Raw genomic sequence first — 18,777 nt, 5'->3', positions numbered from 1 at the left:
GAATCATCTTAATCAACAGAACATATCCAGTTGACTAGAATATTGTACTAGAGAGTAAAATCAATCCTAACATCAAATTCACTTACAGTTTTAATTTTGCCCTCAGGGTAAGAGACCGTGGTGTTGAAAATATGTCCTGTTCTTGACCAGTCACTCCTGGTGAAGGTGGACAAAGGGCTTCCCTTGCTGCTCTCTCTGCCTCCTCTGGTAGGTCCTGGGTGCTGTTAGAAACTTTAATGTTGTAAATACAGATAAAACTAAACAAATAAAAAACAAATTAAAGTTTTTAATTATATATAAAAGGCCAGCCATAAAATCGGCTTCATGCCCAAATTTTGACACCAGCTATATTTTGTTGCCATCACTTAACACACATTGCGTGGTGGTTTTGTATGTGTCTATTTCCACTTTCTTTTCTCTTGGAGCCTTTTTGGATACTGCTGTTTCCACACACTTGCATCTCAGAGGTGCACGGTTAATGGACCTGCTTGGACTTGAAATCCTGAGGGTAAAAAATAAAAACACAAAAAAGACTTTGTAAATCTTGTTGATATAATATGTAAAACAATCAAAATTCTTTCCCTATTCTGAACTAATGTTCTGCTGTTTCAGCTTCTGTTTATGTCCTACAAGTACTCTTTATTATCTATCTATCTATCTATCTATCTATCTATCTATCTATCTATCTATCTATCTATCTATCTATCTATCTATCCAACCCTAGAAGTATTAGCACCCTAATAATCTACCTTGTTAGTGCTACAATTATTAGTACTGTTACACCCTATATATTTGTCTGTCTCTTGTTCTCATACACACACATACAGTATACTGGTTTGTAAGTCTTAATAGGACTTTGCCCGCTAAACCAGTTCTAACAAGGTTTATATTGTTGCATGGGATTGTTGTGGACGAAGCCGCCGGAGACTGCCATGCCTTCACTGACTGCACCTTCGTCTCCATCACCACAGAGTGAAGACTGCACCTTCAATACCACAGAGTGAAGACTGCACCTTCATCACCACAGAGTGAAGACTGCACCTTCATCTCCATCACCACAGAGTGAAGACTGCACCTTCATCTCCATCACCACAGAGTGAAGACTGCACCTTCATCACCACAGAGTGAAGACTGCACCTTCATCTCCATCACCACAGAGTGAAGACTGCACCTTCATCACCACATAGTGAAGACTGCACCTTCATCTCCATCACCACAGAGTGAAGACTGCACCTTCATCTCCATCACAGAGTCACTCAACACTCATAGATGCTCCGGTTTAATTCACCTGCGTTGACGCCCGCACGCGCTAACCGGAAGTGACGTTCGAGCGGCATCGTTATTAATGTAATTATTAAAAATAAAAACTAGTTTAATAATCTCCAGGCTTTGTGATATATGCACCGGGCGTTTATAAACCATAAACTCACAATGTGGCTGTAAAAACGTCATTTAAAGGTCAGCGATGCACTTTAGCATCGGCTAACATTAGCATTAGCAACCATGCTAACTTAATGACGCTTCTTGTTTATTTTAACTAAACCAAAATGTATTTACACGTCACCTCATTCATTAAAATACATCTGTATAGTTTTAAAACATACTATAATTAGTAGGAGAGATAAATAAGAGCTAATTATAATTAACTAGCTGAATTTTAAAGCTGTCCTAATTAGGCACAATTACAAGTAACATATTTGACAGAATATTAATAACTTAAATTTTACACGATCAAATCTGCAATATATATATAAATAAATCGATCTAATCATGATTTTAAAGTTTATTCTCATACCTAGTTTGTTACGATTGTTTAGTGATTAGTATTATGGGATGTTCACTGTGATAACGCGCGTGAAAAGATCGCGTGGAATGAATGACACAGATCTCAGCCAATCAGAGCGCTAATGTTAGCACTTCAGCGGCAGCCAATTAGGAGTCTCAAAATTTAATGCTGGCGTTAAGCGGGTGCAATACCGAGAGCAGACTATAGAGGGCCAGGTTAACACTGTGTTAAGCCACTCTCAGGGTGTTGTGATGTAATAGGACTGCAAGACAACATTTGACAGGGAGTTTCTCTGATATAGATGAATACAGCCACATGTCAGGAATTATGAGGACACCGGTCCTGTCTACTTAATGAGGTCAAAACGTTTTATATTATGGTAACAGTGAACCAAAACATTTGTAATGTTTCCAAGTAGTTTCTTTAAAGATGATGGAAACACTACAGAAGACAGAGCTGTGACATCCGTGGTGTCCTGACAAACCACAGATTATTCTTTTTTCAGTTTTGGCTATAGGGATTTGTTTTAATCAGTCACCCGTCAACCTGGATACAACACGCAAAATGAAACATCAGACCTAAGACAGTCTGGTTTCCCATCATGAACATACAGAACACATCTGAAGTAACATCGAACAAAATACAACAGACCTACAGTAACATGCTCTTGTTTCTGCCACCACAAACACACAGAACATATATTAACCAAAACATCAGATAACTTTATACTGATTATTACTACATAACTGATTATTACTACACTTTTCTGTATCATGCTAAATTGGGCTAGTCGTGTCAATGTAATGATTGGAGTCAGATCGATTATTTTAGTAACTCAGTTTTTGTCTAGTTTTTTATACCACGAGACCTACAATAACACAGTTTTAGCTTTAGTAATTTTTGCCCCAAGGAAAGAAAAAACCCTTTGAATGAACTCGAAAGTTTTTTTAAGCTGTGGAGGGATCTTCATATTTAAAGCATAGATCAGCCCATAAACTAAACACATGGCATGTGGAACGTTCTCAAGTCCAACCATGGCTATGACACCCTCCAAAATAACTGCAGTCTCAGTGGCCTCCAATGGCAAACCATGTGGACAAATCTGTTTGAATCATGAACAATTGTGTTATATGACTGTTGTAGATCAATACATACAAACTCCCTGGAAGTTAACCAGTTACTCATTAACCAGGATCTTATTGACTATCACTATCAGGCTCTGTTATAAACACAGTGTACGCAGTTTTCTTTCATCAGCAACATGAAATATTCTGATGTCATGATGGTTGTTGATCAAGGCACAGAAATTAATAGCAGTGTCCATGAGTTTGTGTTCTGTAGAGTCTGTATTATTGAGTGAATGTCTGGAACTCTAATGTTAACCTTAAATCCACAGCTCATACATATTTATAATACCATCCTTAATCCTGTCTCCTATAAAACCAGACTGAAAACAATATAATTCACTCTTTGGAGTTTCTCATGTGGGTTTTGAGATTAACTGAAGGCAATAAGGTGGTGACATTTTGCAGAAGTGTAATGAGCAGCTCACTGCAGTCCAGATCAAGCAGTTTGTGTTGGGAACAGCATGATGATGTTGTGCTCTGAGTAGAGGTCATGGCTGAACTGGTACTTGTTTCTGTTCAGGAGAATCAGGTACAGTTTGCACAGGTGAAGGTTGTTACATCCTTCACAGTATTTAATCCTGATTACCATCGATTACCAAACGCCTGAATGTCCTGTAATGAATCCTTAAAGGTAAATGTGGCGGTTTGGCAATACTGAGAACATTGTAATGATATCATAGTTTTTATTGTTATTAATAAATCACCTGATCACTTTATGTGGTAAATGTAGTGCATGAGAACACTTTCAGTCCAAATTCGAGCCTGTACTCAGCATCTTTATTGCAGTTTTTTCTCTTTATTGCAGTTACGTTCCACCACTTCATCCTTCACTCTGTTCTTTTCTGTTGTGATGTGTTGTAACTTTTCTATTTTGTACTGTGTTCCTTATAAACAGCTTTTTATTATTCTGATGTAACGTGACCCTGGGTTTGAGAAATTAAACTATACCAGGTTACGTATGTAACCCAATGCCCTGAGAAGGGAACGAGACGCTGCGTCATGGCTGACACAATGGGAACGCTTCTTAGAGGAAGTTGTGTCTGAAGATCTGTGTGAAATCACAGAGATTTATTAGCTCAGGTATGTGTTCACTAATGAGCTCTTTTTCCTTTTCCCTCGAAATTGAATGTTTTTTCTTCATCATGAAAACTCACAGAAGTGGATGTAAGCGTTTCAATCTTTAATTGAAAAAATAGTCCAAAATACAGCAAATTCAGACGAAAAATAGGCAGAGGTCAAGAAGTTCAAGTTCAAGTTCAAGTCCACAAATAGTAGAGCTCTGGTAAGGACAAAAAAAGAGGCTTGGTATTATCAGGAACAAAAAATAAAATAAAAAATAAATTGGAAAAATGATTCATAAAGTTATGAGTGGATGAAGAGTCACTATTTGAAAGTGTTTGGCAGATTGAACTCAGATGTTGTGCATGATTGTGAGCAGGGAAGAGTGTGTGTGTGTGTGTGTGTGTGTGTGTGTGTGTGTGTGTGTGTGTGTGTGTGTGTGTGTGTGTGAGAGAGAGAATTATAAAGTCTGACTTGACCTTCTTCTTCTTTTTCTTCTTCTTCTTCATCATCTTCTTCATAATCTTCTTCTTCTTCTTCTTCTTTTTCTTCATCTTCTTCATAATCTTCTTCTTCTTCTTCTTCTTCTTCTTCTTCTTCTTGTTCTTCTTCTTCATCTTCTTCTTCTTCTTCTTCTTCTTCTTCTTCTTCTTCTTCTTCTTCATCTTCTTCATCTTCTTCTTCTTCTTCTTCTTCTTCATCTTCTTCATCATCATCATCTTCTTCTTCTTCTTCTTCTTCTTCTTCTTCTTCTTCTTGCTCTTCTTCTTATTATTATTATTATTTCCACATGGACTGCTGTATCAAACAAATCTAAATTATTATTCCATTCTGAAAAATTAATATTGCAATATTGAGATTTAGATTTTGGCTGTTTAATGTGTGTGTGTTTTTTCCCCCTGGTCCAAACCTGCAGTTAAAACTACTGATATGTTAATGTGTCTTGTTGATGTTCAGTATCCATAAGCAGGAGCTTCATCAGACTGGTCATAGAGGTGGTGTCACAACTATCTTTTGCGATTTTCTTCCAGATACTCAGAGAACAGGATCCAGGTTTAACTCATTTGAAGTGCTTGTTCTTAATGTCACACTTTTAGACATACAAAAGAAAAAATCTCTGCTATCTCTTGCTTTGCCCACTGTGTATAGACCCCCAGGGCCTTACGTTGATCAAAACATTACTGGACCAACTCAGTGTCTTAATCATGCGCTAGATTTAATTATATCATACGAAGCAGATGTCACTGATATAGATATCATACCTCTAAGTGATTTCAACATGGACCATTACCTGATACTGTACACACTATCTGTAGAAAAGATGTCTAAAGTAATAGAAACATTTGTGTCTGTTCTATTATGCTCCTTCTTACAGGAAAACAATATCTTTGAAGAGTTTCAGTCAGGTTTCAGGCCCCATCATAGTACAGAAACTGAGAATGCATCGAACCAAGACTGTATCTCACTTGTAGTTCTACTTAGTCTTAGTGCTGCATTCGACACTATAGATCACAACATTTTTCTAGGCCATTTAAAAATGACACAGGTATTCATAGACAGGCATTAAGATGTTTAAGATCCTACCTGTCTGATCAATACCATTTTGTAGATTTAAATGAAGAATTCTCCAGTTTAATGCTAGTGAACATCTGGGTCCATCAAGGATCAGTTTTAGGACCGCTGCTTTTCCCAGTATACATGCTTCTTTTGGGAAACATCATTAGAAGGCATGGGATTAGTTTCCATTGTTATGCTGACAATACTCAGTTATTTATATCATCAAAACCAGATAAAATATCTAAATTGTCCAGGTCAACCAAATGTGTTAAAGATACAAAAGATTGGATGACCTGTAATTTTCTACTGTTAAATTCTGCTAAAACAGAAATATTACCTATCGGTCCAAAAACCAGTACACAGAAGCTCTTACAATTCAGCTTCCATTTAGAAGGTTGTAATGTTACTACTAGCTCAACAGAGATAGACCTGGGTGTTATATTAGACAGCAACTTGTCTTTTGAAAATCCTATCGCCCGTATTACAAAAACAGCCTTTTTCCACCTTAGAAATATTGCTCTGAAACATCCTATCTTTATCTGATGCTGAGAAGATCCTAAACTTTAGAATAGTCTTCCTGATAGTGTTCGGGGCTCAGAAACTCTCTCCAGTTAAAATGTAGATTAAAGACATTTCAGACCCTTTAGCCAGGCATACACATAATACATCCTACAACCGTGTGCTCCAGTAGATACAAATTATTATCTAGCTCTGGTTAATATTTTGAACAGCAGCTACGCTAATTTCTCTCCACTTTCTTTTCTTTTTTTACCCATTCTGTGGCATCCAGAGATTGTGAGAATCCTCTTCCACCTAAAAGAGTTTTTCCTTGCCACAGTTACCTCAGGCTTGCTCATTATGGATAAATACAAACACATTTAAATGTAGGTTTAATATTAATCGTGAATCTTTGTATACTGCAAATCTTTGTATAATATTAACTTTTTATACTTTTTGCAATATTTCTTATGAGTGAGGGTCAGGGTTAGGATTAGGGTTGAACTGAATTGAATTTATCAGTGTAGATTTATGGCCTATTCAGTGCTACCATGACACACTGTACTTATCTCCGACTGATAAGGATGTTATTGACTGGATACACCCTGGACGGAGTGCCAACCCATCGCAGGAGTCTAATTTTAATTCATTTTAATTTAATTTTAATACCTATTTATTTATTAATTTAATACAGAATTATAATAACAACAACAATAATAATAACAAATCTTATTATTATTATTATTATTATTATTATTATTATTATTATTATTATTATTATTATTATTATCAGTAGTAGTGCACACTTTAATCTGGTTTAAAAATAATCTCACATGTTCAGAGAGCTTTATGGAGTACTGTATATATTAATTTTTACAGTATGTGCCTGAGTACAGTAAATCATTTATAGCCAGAAAGTTACTTTCACCCACAGGTTTAAACATGACATGGGATTCATTTGTATGTGCATGTACCTGAGTATGCATGTGTGTGTGTGTGTGTGTGTGTGTGTGTGTGTGTGTGTGTGTGTGTGTGTGTGTGTGTGTGTGTGTGATAAGTCTAGTCTACAAAAGTGTTAATATTTTTGCATATAATAATTTTGTATTTCATATTTTAATATATTTGGATATACAATTTTGCTTCATTTCTCAATATCAAGGGTTTGATGAGAGTCAATGTGTAAATGATTATACCTAGTACAGTATTTTGAATAAAAAAGAGACCTGACTACACCCAAATATTAATTTGTATCATTTTAAAATAACCTATTACAGTTTTTGCCTATTGCTTACACACTTTTTGCAGAATTTGGCTCATTATGTCAAAACTCTACACACAAGCTTTATATAAAACACTGCAGTCTTTGTGTTTTTATTTATATTGTAATTTTCTTAGACTCAGTCTTTTGTAAAACTCAAAAGTAGATTTATTTAAAGATTGATTTGTTTAAATGTATTCAGTAATCAAACAAGAGTTTTTACAGAAAAAACATTCTTAATAAAATAAAGAAAAATAGAATCACAAGTCATGACAATTAGCAACAAAACAAAAGTAAAAAACAAAACAAATACTGGATACACTGCTATTGTGGGAAAAAAACACACTTGTTTTGTGTGTGTGCACTTGTATGTGTGTGGTGGGGGCCTGGCGGGGGGGGTCTTATGGATCCCACCTTCTGTTTTGATCTGGCCACAAGACCTCGTCAACATCACAGGCGATGTCCTCGCGGGCTTGTGTGCCTAATCCACCCTTGGATGGAACCAATCTTGGACCAGAGCAGCCCGGTGGAAACTAACATTATCCCAGATGACAACAAACCTGGGCTGCTGTGGTTTGTCCTGTACAACTGCATGTAGTGCATCTAGAAATACAATGAGCTGTCCTGTATTGTAGGGACCTAGAGTGGCATGATGATGCAGGACTCCTTGGACACTAATTGCAGCACACAAGGTGATATTTCCCCCACGTTGCTCAGGGACATTTACAACAGCCCTTTGTCCAACTATGTTACGGCCTCGACGCCTGGTTTTGGCCAGATTAAAGCCTGCCTCATCCACATAGATGAACTCATGTGGCTGTTCGGCGGCATCAAAATCCAAAACTGTCTGTAACAGAAAATATTGAATAGTGTTACAGATCCTTGACCCTGACACTGTTCCTCTCAAATGGCACCCTGTACAGCTGCTTCATTCTGAAGTTATGTTTCTGTAGGATGTGACTTATTGTAGAAATGCTGACCCTGTTGATATTGTTGAATACCATTCAATCTGCAATTATGCGCTGTTGCAACTCACGAAGTCGGATTGCGTTATTTTCTTGCACCATTTGAACGATGGCAAGCTCTTGTTCTTGAGTAAAGAGATGTTCCCTTCCACCTCGAGGAAGTAGCCCAACCATTCTGTAAAAAATGCCACCACAAGATGTCATTGGTTATGTTCTTTTTCAAATACTGTACTTTCAAACTGTACACAGCACTGTAACATCACAATGATACTCCTTTACATATACTTCACAGCACTACTCATTTTTGAATAGTACTTTACAGTAATACTGTAATATGATACAGAATCATGTGACACATACAGTAGGTACAGTCTGGAGCAGAAACTTGAAGATATACCTGTTCTCCAGTCGGAATGTTCTTATTATCGATGCTACTGTGTAGCGACTGAGGTTAGGGTGGACTCTTTGCCCAGCCTCCCTCATGGATAAGCCATGATTTATGACATGGTCCACCAGAGTAGCCCTGATGTCATCCGATACATGTCTCCGCACTGGTCCTCGTCTTTGTCCTCTTCCACGTCCACGTCCACGTCCAACTCCTCTCTCTCTTTGTCCTCCTCTTACTCTTACTCGCATTGCCTCCATGCTTGCAAAGTTCTCAGAATGTCTTACCTGAGGCCTATTTGTAGTGCTAAGGCTCAGACCGATTGGTGTTCTGTTTTCTGTACAAGTGTTTTCAGGTGTGTATGTAAGTGCCTATAATTATGTTGGCTTTGTAGAAGTGTGATTTCCTTTATAAGCTTATTATTATTATTATTATTATTATTATTATTATTATTATTATTATTATTATTATTATTATTATTCTTAGCCACAAATTTATCAAGAGTAACTCGTCCTAGGGCTTTCGAGCCACATGCACCAAATTCGGATATGTCGTAGACCCTGGTCTGAAGTTTGTTGCTACTACTTTTCTAAGCGATCGGAATTCCGGCATTCCCGATACGGAAGCTCAAAGTGGCCTTTTTTTCGTATCCACTTCCATTATAAATTTTGGAGGTTTATAACTCAGCAAGTTTTCGAGCGATTTACACCAAACTCGGACAGGTTCTTTAGGACGTTACTCCGGACAAAGTTCCGGACTCGGCGTTCCGACGGAACTTTCGGTTTTCCCGTAGTCGACGATGGAACGTCCCATAGACTTGAATGGGGAATTCCTAAAATTCCTCTAAGCTTTCACACACGCAGCGTGCGCAGAGTTCAGGCACGGCTTCTCTCCTGTGTTCTATGCAGTATAATAATAAGTAGAATCCCATAATGACTGCAGTATTGACATGAAATGTCCAAACCCTCAGTAGCCACTTTTTGCCAAAAGTATTGGCACCCCACCGGGTATACTGGTGACGTCACGTGTAGCCCCGCCCCCAGAATAAGCAAAATCAAAAATGAGCACAATATGGACATGTCATATATCAAAACACTCAGCCCAATGAGGGGAACTGCCCCACGTGTATTTTGGTCACGTCACGTGACGTCACGTGTATAGCCCCGCCCCCAAAATAAGCGAAATCAAAAATTTGCACAACATGGACATGTGACATATCAAAACACTCAGCCCAATGAGGGGAAGTGCCTCACGTGTGTTATGGTCACGTCACGTCACGTGTCGTCACGTGTCATCACGTGAAAATAAAAAATTTGCACAACATGGACATGTGACATATCAAAACACTCAACACAATGAGGGGAACTGCCCCACGTGTATTTTGGTAACGTCATGTGACGTCATGTGTAGCCCCGCCCCCAAAATAAGCGAAATCAAAAATTTGCACAACATGGACATGTGACATATGACATATCAAAACACTCAGCACAATGAGGGGAACTGCCCCACGTGTATTTTGGTCACGTCACGTGACGTCACGTGTAGCCCCGCCCCCAAAATAAGCGAAATCAAAAATTAGCACAACATGGACATGTCATATATCAAAACACTCAGCCCAATGAAGGGAAGTGCCTCACGTGTGTTATGGTCACGTCACGTCACGTGTCGTCACGTGTCATCACGTGAAAATAAAAAATTTGCACAACACGGACATGTGACATATCAAAACACTCAGCCCAATGAGGGGAAGTGCCTCACGTGTGTTATGGTCACGTCACGTCACGTGTCGTCACGTGTCATCACGTGAAAATAAAAAATTTGCACAACATGGACATGTGACATATCAAAACACTCAGCACAATGAGGGGAACTGCCTCATGGGTATTCGGATCATGTCACATGCTCATGTCCGCTCGCCTCCAAAAGTATTGGCACCCTAGCGGTCCAGTAGCTTTCACAATCTTTCTGTCCACTTGCCTCCAAAAGTAACACTAACCCTTATGTCCACTCGCCTCCAAAAAGCACCGGCCTTTGCGAATACTTGCACCGTCAAAGCCAACATCAAAGTTTGTCTCGTTGCCAGATGAGTTTTGCATTTTGAACAGAGCGTTCTCCCAATGATAACAGGTGATTTCTTTTTTGAAAAATGTGTCTAATGTAAGAAAACATGTGTAGTGTTTCGCAATAAGTGTGCTACAGAATTGCAAACAAAGTGAAAAGTTGACAATGTGTTTCAGCTATGGGTACACTGTGTTTAAGCATATGCTACAAGAAATTTAGGTATTGAGGCTTTGGTCTAAGCATTTGGATTTAGTGTGCAAGCAATGGGCAAAAACTGTATTTAACCTGTTATTTTATAATGGTGATTCATTCACTAATTCCTCTTCACCTCATGAGGATTATGGTGGAAACAAGCTGAGAATATCAATTCAGGCTTCTCTGTCTCCAGTCATGTATAACACTGGAGCAGCTTGTATACCTATATTCTTATTGCAATGATGCTGGTATGTGTTTCAAGGCATTTAGTTTTAAGCTTTGAATTATAAAGACCTAACCAGGAGTGCTAGAACGTATCTAAAGGCAGAGCCTGTTGGTGGTTTAGTGGGTGATGTGGAGTAGGGTGGAGAGCTTGGTGGAAGCTGCTCCAAGAGGAACTTATATACTGCTCCTGGCTGTGGTTACACAATATACAGTATTAGGAAGCCTATGAACAATAAGGATACCTTTACAGTAATAACTTCATAGCTGGTGTAGTAAGCAAGGTGCATGTATCTTGTTTATGTGTTACAACTGGAGAAATAGGGGAAGGCTGACTTATGGGGATTATGGTTGTTAAAAGTCCATGTGCAACCATTTGAACGCCCCTTCAACACCCATTTGTACAACACTTTGCTATTGGGCCACGCTTCATGATGCTGTGTTTAGCTGGTGCGTTGCCCATGTTCACTTCTTTGGGCACGCACACACACACATAAACACACACACACACACACACACACACACACAAGTCAGTGTCGCGCTCTGGGAAGTGAAGCACACGTCAGTGTCGCGCTCTGGGAAGTGAAGCGCAAACCGTGCGTAAAGCGCGTCTTCTTGTATCATTGGCAACGTCATTGAATGAGGAAGGGACACGGGACGGACTCTGTGATTAACAATTCCCAAGGTAAAAAGCCATTTCCATTTGAATAGCATTGTGTTGCGTCACGCTGTGGGATTATTAGCACGGATGATGCTCCCGTATTTCCAGGTGTGTAAGCAAGGCGCATAAAGTATATGTTTGTGTTCACACTGCCTTGTTTTGAGCTATTGAGTTTACTAGTTATTGTTTACATGTAGTCTCTTAAGTGACGAGCATGACAACTGGTTTCATCCGGTTTATATCTGCGCCGGTCACGTCGCGTGCTGTACAGAGATGCAGAGAAGCACCGGACTATTGCGTCATTCGCATCCACCCAATCACTTTTGTGCTTTTCTTCCACGTGCTGCCTGCATATTTCATTGTTTAGCACACAGACAACTCGGGGATATGTGTGAGTGTGTGGATGGGTGCCTGTGTGTGTGTGCCTGTGCCTGTGTGTGTGTGTGTGTGTGTGGGGGTGATATGTGTGTGAGTGTGTGGATGTGTGTGTGTGTGTGGATGTGTTTGTGGATGTTTGTGTGTGTGTTTGTGGATGTTTGTGTGTGTGGATGTGTGTGTGTTTGTGCATATTTGTGTGTGTATGTGTGTATGTGTATATATAAGTGTGTGTGTGTATGGATATGTGTGTGTGTGTGTGGATGTGGTTGTGGATGTTTGTGTGTGTGTGGATGTGTGTGTGTTTGTGGATGTTCGTGTGTGTGTGTGTGCTAAAAATATCAGGGATTTGGTAGGTAAGAGGGATTGGCAGGAAGATGTAGGTTCCATTTAGGTCAGATAGACTTAATACCCATGTGCATGTGTGTGTCATTTGAGTCTGAGTGAGTGCACACTGTGACATATGGCAGTATATACACAATTAGTAAATATTTTAATAAAGTTTTTCTTCATAAGCCCTTGGTCATGCTATTAAAAAAAGAAGCAAGTGTTCACAGGTACCCTGTGATGGACTGTTTTCTCTTCCAGAGTTTATTCCAGCCTCAAATCCATTGGTCATTGTTTCCTCTGTGAATGTCAAATTGTCGCACAGGCCATGAGTTGCTATATTTAGCTGCCTTTTAAACGTTACTTGATTTGCTGAAATGGCATCAGTTTCTTGTGTTCAGGCTTTCTAGTATTACTTACAAATGGAAATACAAGCAAAGCAATATATCAAGCAGAGGACGATACTAGTAGTGTACAATACGAGATTTTTGATGGAGTTCTAGAGGAGCAAAATGCACAGAGTAGAGGGGTAATAGCGAGTGCAAGTGCTTTTTTTGTGGTTACAAGTAGATATGGGTCACTGGTTGGAGACAGTGACAGAGTCTAAAATAAGTACATTAAAAGCCCTGAAAAGACTTTTAACCTGCTCATATAACTATAACATTGCAATTTATTATGGTAAGCAAATATAATATCAATTGCCAATATTCAATGAATATGTAATCCACCTGAACTGGAACGTAGGTCAGTAACATAGTATTTACCCTTGTGATGTGACTTGTCATAAATTACTTGTGGATTGTGGTGACATTAGGATCACAGTCACATGCTGTCTAAACACTTAACACTTTGCTTTTCAAAGAATTTTAAAGGAAACTGCATGCTTGATCAGCCAATGTTCAGACATCTCACCTTTCTAACTGTGACATTTGTAGGTTGAGTAAAAGCTACAGATATACAGAGAGAATAGTTTATTACTGTTAATAGCAATTTTGCTTATGTGCTACTTTACATTTAGTAATTTGATAGAGTCTCAATAGCAGAAATACCTTCATCATGGTTTTTGCATGATTATGGTGTTTCATGTATTTGAGAATTACATGTTTATTGTATGTTTGACGTCCTTACATTTATTGCTTATTGACATTACGTTATAAAATTGTGGGTATTAATGGTATATTGAATATTGTGGTTACTGAACAACAATCCCAGACCTGGAAATAGTTAGTGATATGTTGATTACTTAAAGAAAGGATCTGCTCTTGATCTGAATTGTTCCAGACCTTGATGGTGTTAAATATCAAGCCTCTTTAAATATCTAAATTGGAAACATGAAGAACATCAAAGCTTACTGTGAAGCCCTCATCACTCACGGTTATTCAGTATAGAGATAAGCCATATTACGCAGCCATTGTTAGCACACAGCTTGTCCTACAGAGAAAAAAACAGTGTGAAGTTGCAGTTAATATTAAAACCACAGTAAACAATCAGGGAATTTGTAAAGTCATACCTTCAATGCTCAAGGTTATCGCTGATGTTAAGGAACATGAATGGGAAAAAAATGACATGGTTGTGTATTTCTTAGTGGTTATATTACAAATACCTGAGAGAAATTGATTAAAATTGTGGGAGCCTGGAAAATACTACTGTCATGTTTCAGTGTTCTATGACTTTCTGACCATATTTGTTAGTAAATTCTACATTTATCTCAACCAGAAATAAAGTTATAGCATTTTAAACTTTGTTTAAAACTAAATGTGCAATAAAGAGCGCTTAAACATCTATGCTAGTGCAAACAGACAAAAAGTCGAAAAATTCATTGATCTGCATTTCATTTATCCATCCATCCATCCATTTTCTACCGCTTATCCGGGGCCGGGTCGCGGGGGCAGCAGTCTAAGCAGGGACGCCCAGACTTCCCTCTCCCCAGACACTTCCTCCAGCTCTTCCGGGGGAATACCGAGGCGTTCCCAGGCCAGCCGAGAGACATAGTCCCTCCAGCGTGTCCTAGGTCTTCCCCGGGGCCTCCTCCCGGTTGGACATGCCCGGAACACCTCCCCAGGGAGGCGTCCAGGAGGCATCCAGAACAGATGCCCGAGCCACCTTAGCTGACTCCTCTCGATGTGGAGGAGCAGCGGCTTTACTCTGAGCTCCTCCCGGGTGACCGAGCTCCTCACCCTGTCTCTAAGGGAGCGCCCAGCCACCCTGCGGAGGAAACTCATTTCGGCCGCCTGTATCCGGGATCTTGTCCTTTCGGTCATGACCCAAAGCTCATGACCATAGGTGAGGGTAGGAATGTAGATCGACTGGTAAATAGAGAGCTTCGCCTTGCGGCTCAGCTCTTTCTTCACCACAACAGACCGGTATATCGACTGCATCACTGCAGAAGATGCACCGATCCGCCTGTCGATCTCCCGCTCCATCCTTCCCTCACTCGTGAACAAGACCCCAAGATACTTAAACTCCTCCACTTGAGGCAGGAGCTCTCCACCAACCTGAAGGGGGCAAGCCACCCTTTTCCAGTTGAGAACCAAGGCCTCGGAATTGGAGGTGCTGATTCTCATCCCCGCCGGTTCACACTCGGCTGCAAACCGTCCCAGTGCACGTTGAAGGTCCTGATTTGAGGAAGCCAACAGGACAACATCATCTGCAAAAAGCATAGACGAAATCCTGTGGTCCCCAAACCGGACTCCCTCCGGCCCTCGACTGCGCCTAGAAATCCTGTCCATATAGATAATGAACAGGACCGGTGATAAAGGGCAGCCCTGCCGGAGTCCAACATGCACTGGGAACAAGTCTGACTTACTGCCGGCAATGCGAACCAAACTCATATAGGGTCATATAGGGACCGGGCAGCCCTTAGCAGAGGGCCCCGCACCCCATACTCCCAGAGCACCCCCCACAGGTCACCACGAGGGACACAGTCGAATGCCTTCTCCAGATCCACAAAGCACATGTGGACTGGTTGGGCAAACTCCCATGAACCCTCCAGCAACCTGGCGAGGGTATAGAGATGGTCCAGTGTTCCACGACCGGGACGAAACCCGCATTGTTCCTCCTGAATCCGAGGTTCGACTATCGGCCGAATTCTCCTCTCCAGTACCCTGGCATAGACTTTTCCGGGGAGGCTGAGGAGTGTGATCCCCCTGTAGTTGGAACACACCCTCCGGTCCCCCTTCTTAAACAGAGGGACCACCACCCCAGTCTGCCAGTCCAGAGGCACTGTCCCCAGCCTCCATGCGACGTTGCAGAGGCGTGTCAGCCAAGACAGCCCCACAACATCCAGAGACTTGAGGTACTCAGGGCGGATCTTATCCACCCCCGGTGCCTTGCCACCGAGGAGCTTCTCAACTACCTCAGTGACCTCAGCTTTGGGGATCGACGAGTCCACAACTGAGCCCTCGGCCTCTGCTTCCTCAATGGAAGACATGTCGGTGGGGTTGAGGAGAACCTCGAAGTACTCCTTCCACCGTCCGAGGATGTCCCCAGTCGAAGTCAGCAGATTCCCACTCCCACTGTAAACAGCGTGAGCAGGGCACTGCTTCCCCCTCCTGAGGCGCCGGACGGTTTGCCAGAATTGCTTTGAGGCCAACCGATAGTCCTTCTCCATGGCCTCACCGAACTCCTCCCAGACCCGAGTTTTTGCCTCCGCAACCACCCGGGCTGAAGCTCGCTTGGCCCTCCGGTACCTATCAGCTGCCTCCGGAGTCCCCCGAGCCAACCAGGCTCGATAGGACTCCTTCTTCAGCTTGACGGTATCCCTTACTTCCGGGGTCCACCACCGGGTTCGGGGATTGCCGCCACGACAGGCACCGGAGACCTTACGACCACAGCTCCGAGCGGCTGCGTCGACAATGGAGGTGGAGAACATGGTCCACTCGGACTCAATGTCTCCAACCTCCCTCGGGATCTGGTTGAAGCTCTGCCGGAGGTGGGAGTTGAAGTTCTCTCTGACTCGAGACTCTGTCAAACGTTCCCAGCAGACCCTCACAGTACGTTTGGGTCTGCCAAGTCTGTCCAACTTCCTCCCCCGCCATCGGATCCAACTCACCACCAGGCGGTGATCAGTTGACAGCTCCGCCCCTCTCTTCACCCGAGTGTCCAAGACATACGGCCGGAGGTCAGATGAAACAACCACAAAGTCGATCATCGACCTCCGACCTAGGGTGTCCTGGTGCCATGTGTACTGATGGACACCCTTATGCTTGAACATGGTGTTCGTTATTGACAAACTGTGACTAGCACAGAAGTCCAATAACAGAACACCACTCGGGTTCAGGTCGGGGGGCCGTTCCTCCCAATCACGCCCCTCCAGGTGTCACTGTCGCTGCCCACATGAGCGTTGCAGTCCCCCAGTAGAACGATGGAGTCCCCGGTTGGAGCACTTTCCAGCACCCCTTCCAGAGACGCCAAAAAGGTCGGGTACTCTACACTGCCATTTGGCCCGTAAGCACAAATAACAGTGAGAGACCTATCCCCGACCCGCAGGCGCAGGGAAACGACCCTCTCGTTCACCGGGGTGAACTCCAACACATGGCTGCTGAGCTGGGGGGCTATGAGCAAGCCCACACCAGCCCGCCGCCTCTCACCGCGGGCAACTCCAGAGTAGTAGAGAGTCCAGCCTCTCTCAAGGAATTGGGTTCCAGAGCCCAAGCTGTGCGTGGAGGCAAGCCCAACTATCTCTAGTCGGTATCTCTCAACCTCCCGCACCAGCTCAGGCTCCTTCCCCCCCAGCGAGGTGACATTCCATGTCCCTAGAGCCAGATTCTGTGCCCGGGGATTGGGTCGCCGAGGCTCCCGCCTTCGACTGCCACCCAATCCACAATCCACCAGCCCCTTACGGTTTCTCCTGCAGGTGGTGGGCCCACAGGAGATCGGCCCCACGTCGCTCCCTCGGGCTGAGCCCGACCGGGCCCCGTGGGGTAAGAACCGGCCACCAGGCACTCGCATGCGAGACCCAACCCCTGTCACCCAGGACCTGTTTGCCTTGGGAGACCCTACCAGGGGCAGAAAGCCCCAGACAACATAGCTCCTAGGATCATTCAGGCACGCAAACCCCTCCACCACAATAAGGTGGCGGTTCGAGGAGGGACATTTCATTTAATACATAACAAATAAGATATATACAGTAAATTATATCTGAAATCTGTTTTTTTTTTAAAAAGCCAGACTTTATTTATATTCACATCATAATCTATTTTAAGTGCCCTTGATTAATTAGTATGTTGTCTGGATATTATTTCAGTAAGAAAATAAAATAAGGAATTATCGTGATTTAATATGGCCTTGAGTTCTACATTTACAACCTAATCTATTTATGGAAAAAGACATTAATGACACTTTATTGAACTAGCACTTTCTCCCCTGTTTGTTGTATGTGTGTATTTATTAAAAAAAAAAAAATTTGAATAGTGATTTAGGCTCATGGTATCCTAAGTCTGTAACCTAGTGAACCAGAGCTAATGTAGTCAATGATAGAGACTTTTGTACGTCGCTCTGGGGAAGGAAGTCTGCCAAATGATATAAATGTAAATGTAAATGTTATCAAATCACTTTGAGCAGCAGTGTCTTCCACATGACATCCACTCTTACCTGAAAGTGTCACATGTGTAATCACTTAATTAATCAGTGTCTGCTGTTACATCGATTCATGTCCTGCTCTGTTGACTGTGTAGCTAAAACATTTCAACGCTGTTATAGGGGTTGTAATCTGAGGTTTAGCAGCTTAAAATATTGAAAATACAATATATGTGTTAGATTGTTCCTTTTAATTATACCAGTATTAGTATCACAGTTGGGAGTCAAAAATGTTGAGCTCTATGTGAAAGAAGACTTGCTTCATAAATGTAGTGAATGTAGTTTGCTTTTACTCTAATCACAAAATACTGAAACCAAAAGACAAAATGAGAGATTTATTTAATTAGTAAAAGAAACATCCAGGCACCGTATTAATGTTTTATAGTGAAACCAGCAGAAGAAATTTTTTTTTTTTTAATAAATTCGATATAAATGTAGATGTTCACCTACCGATGGTTTTTGAGTCTTTATAAACCTCATCAAAATTCTCACGCTCATTCATTTTCTACCGCTTATCCGAACTACCTCGGGTCACGGGGAGCCTGTGCCTATCTCAGGCGTCATCGGGCATCAAGGCAGGATACACCCTGGACGGAGTGCCAACCCATCGCAGGGCACACACACACACACACACACTCTCATTCACTCACACAATCACACACTACGGACAATTTTCCAGAGATGCCAATCAACCTACCATGCATGTCTTTGGACCGGGGGAGGA

The 18,777-nt window shown here is 41.7% G+C and overlaps 1 protein-coding gene across 1 annotated transcript in view; it reads left to right on the top strand.

Annotated features, from left to right (window-relative positions):
- Positions 1-11,642: 11,642 nt before the first annotated feature.
- The window catches only part of zgc:165507 (uncharacterized protein LOC561188 homolog), a 19,450-nt gene continuing 12,315 nt past the window's right edge, over positions 11,643-18,777 (top strand). Inside the window, exon 1 of the mRNA XM_060889855.1 lies at positions 11,643-11,798. The gene's annotated coding sequence lies outside the window, so the exon portion shown is untranslated. The remainder of the gene's footprint in view (positions 11,799-18,777) is intronic.

Source organism: Tachysurus vachellii, chromosome 16, assembly GCF_030014155.1.
Source record: "Tachysurus vachellii isolate PV-2020 chromosome 16, HZAU_Pvac_v1, whole genome shotgun sequence".
Lineage (NCBI taxonomy): Eukaryota > Metazoa > Chordata > Actinopteri > Siluriformes > Bagridae > Tachysurus > Tachysurus vachellii.
This window is presented reverse-complemented; position numbering and strand designations above follow the sequence as displayed.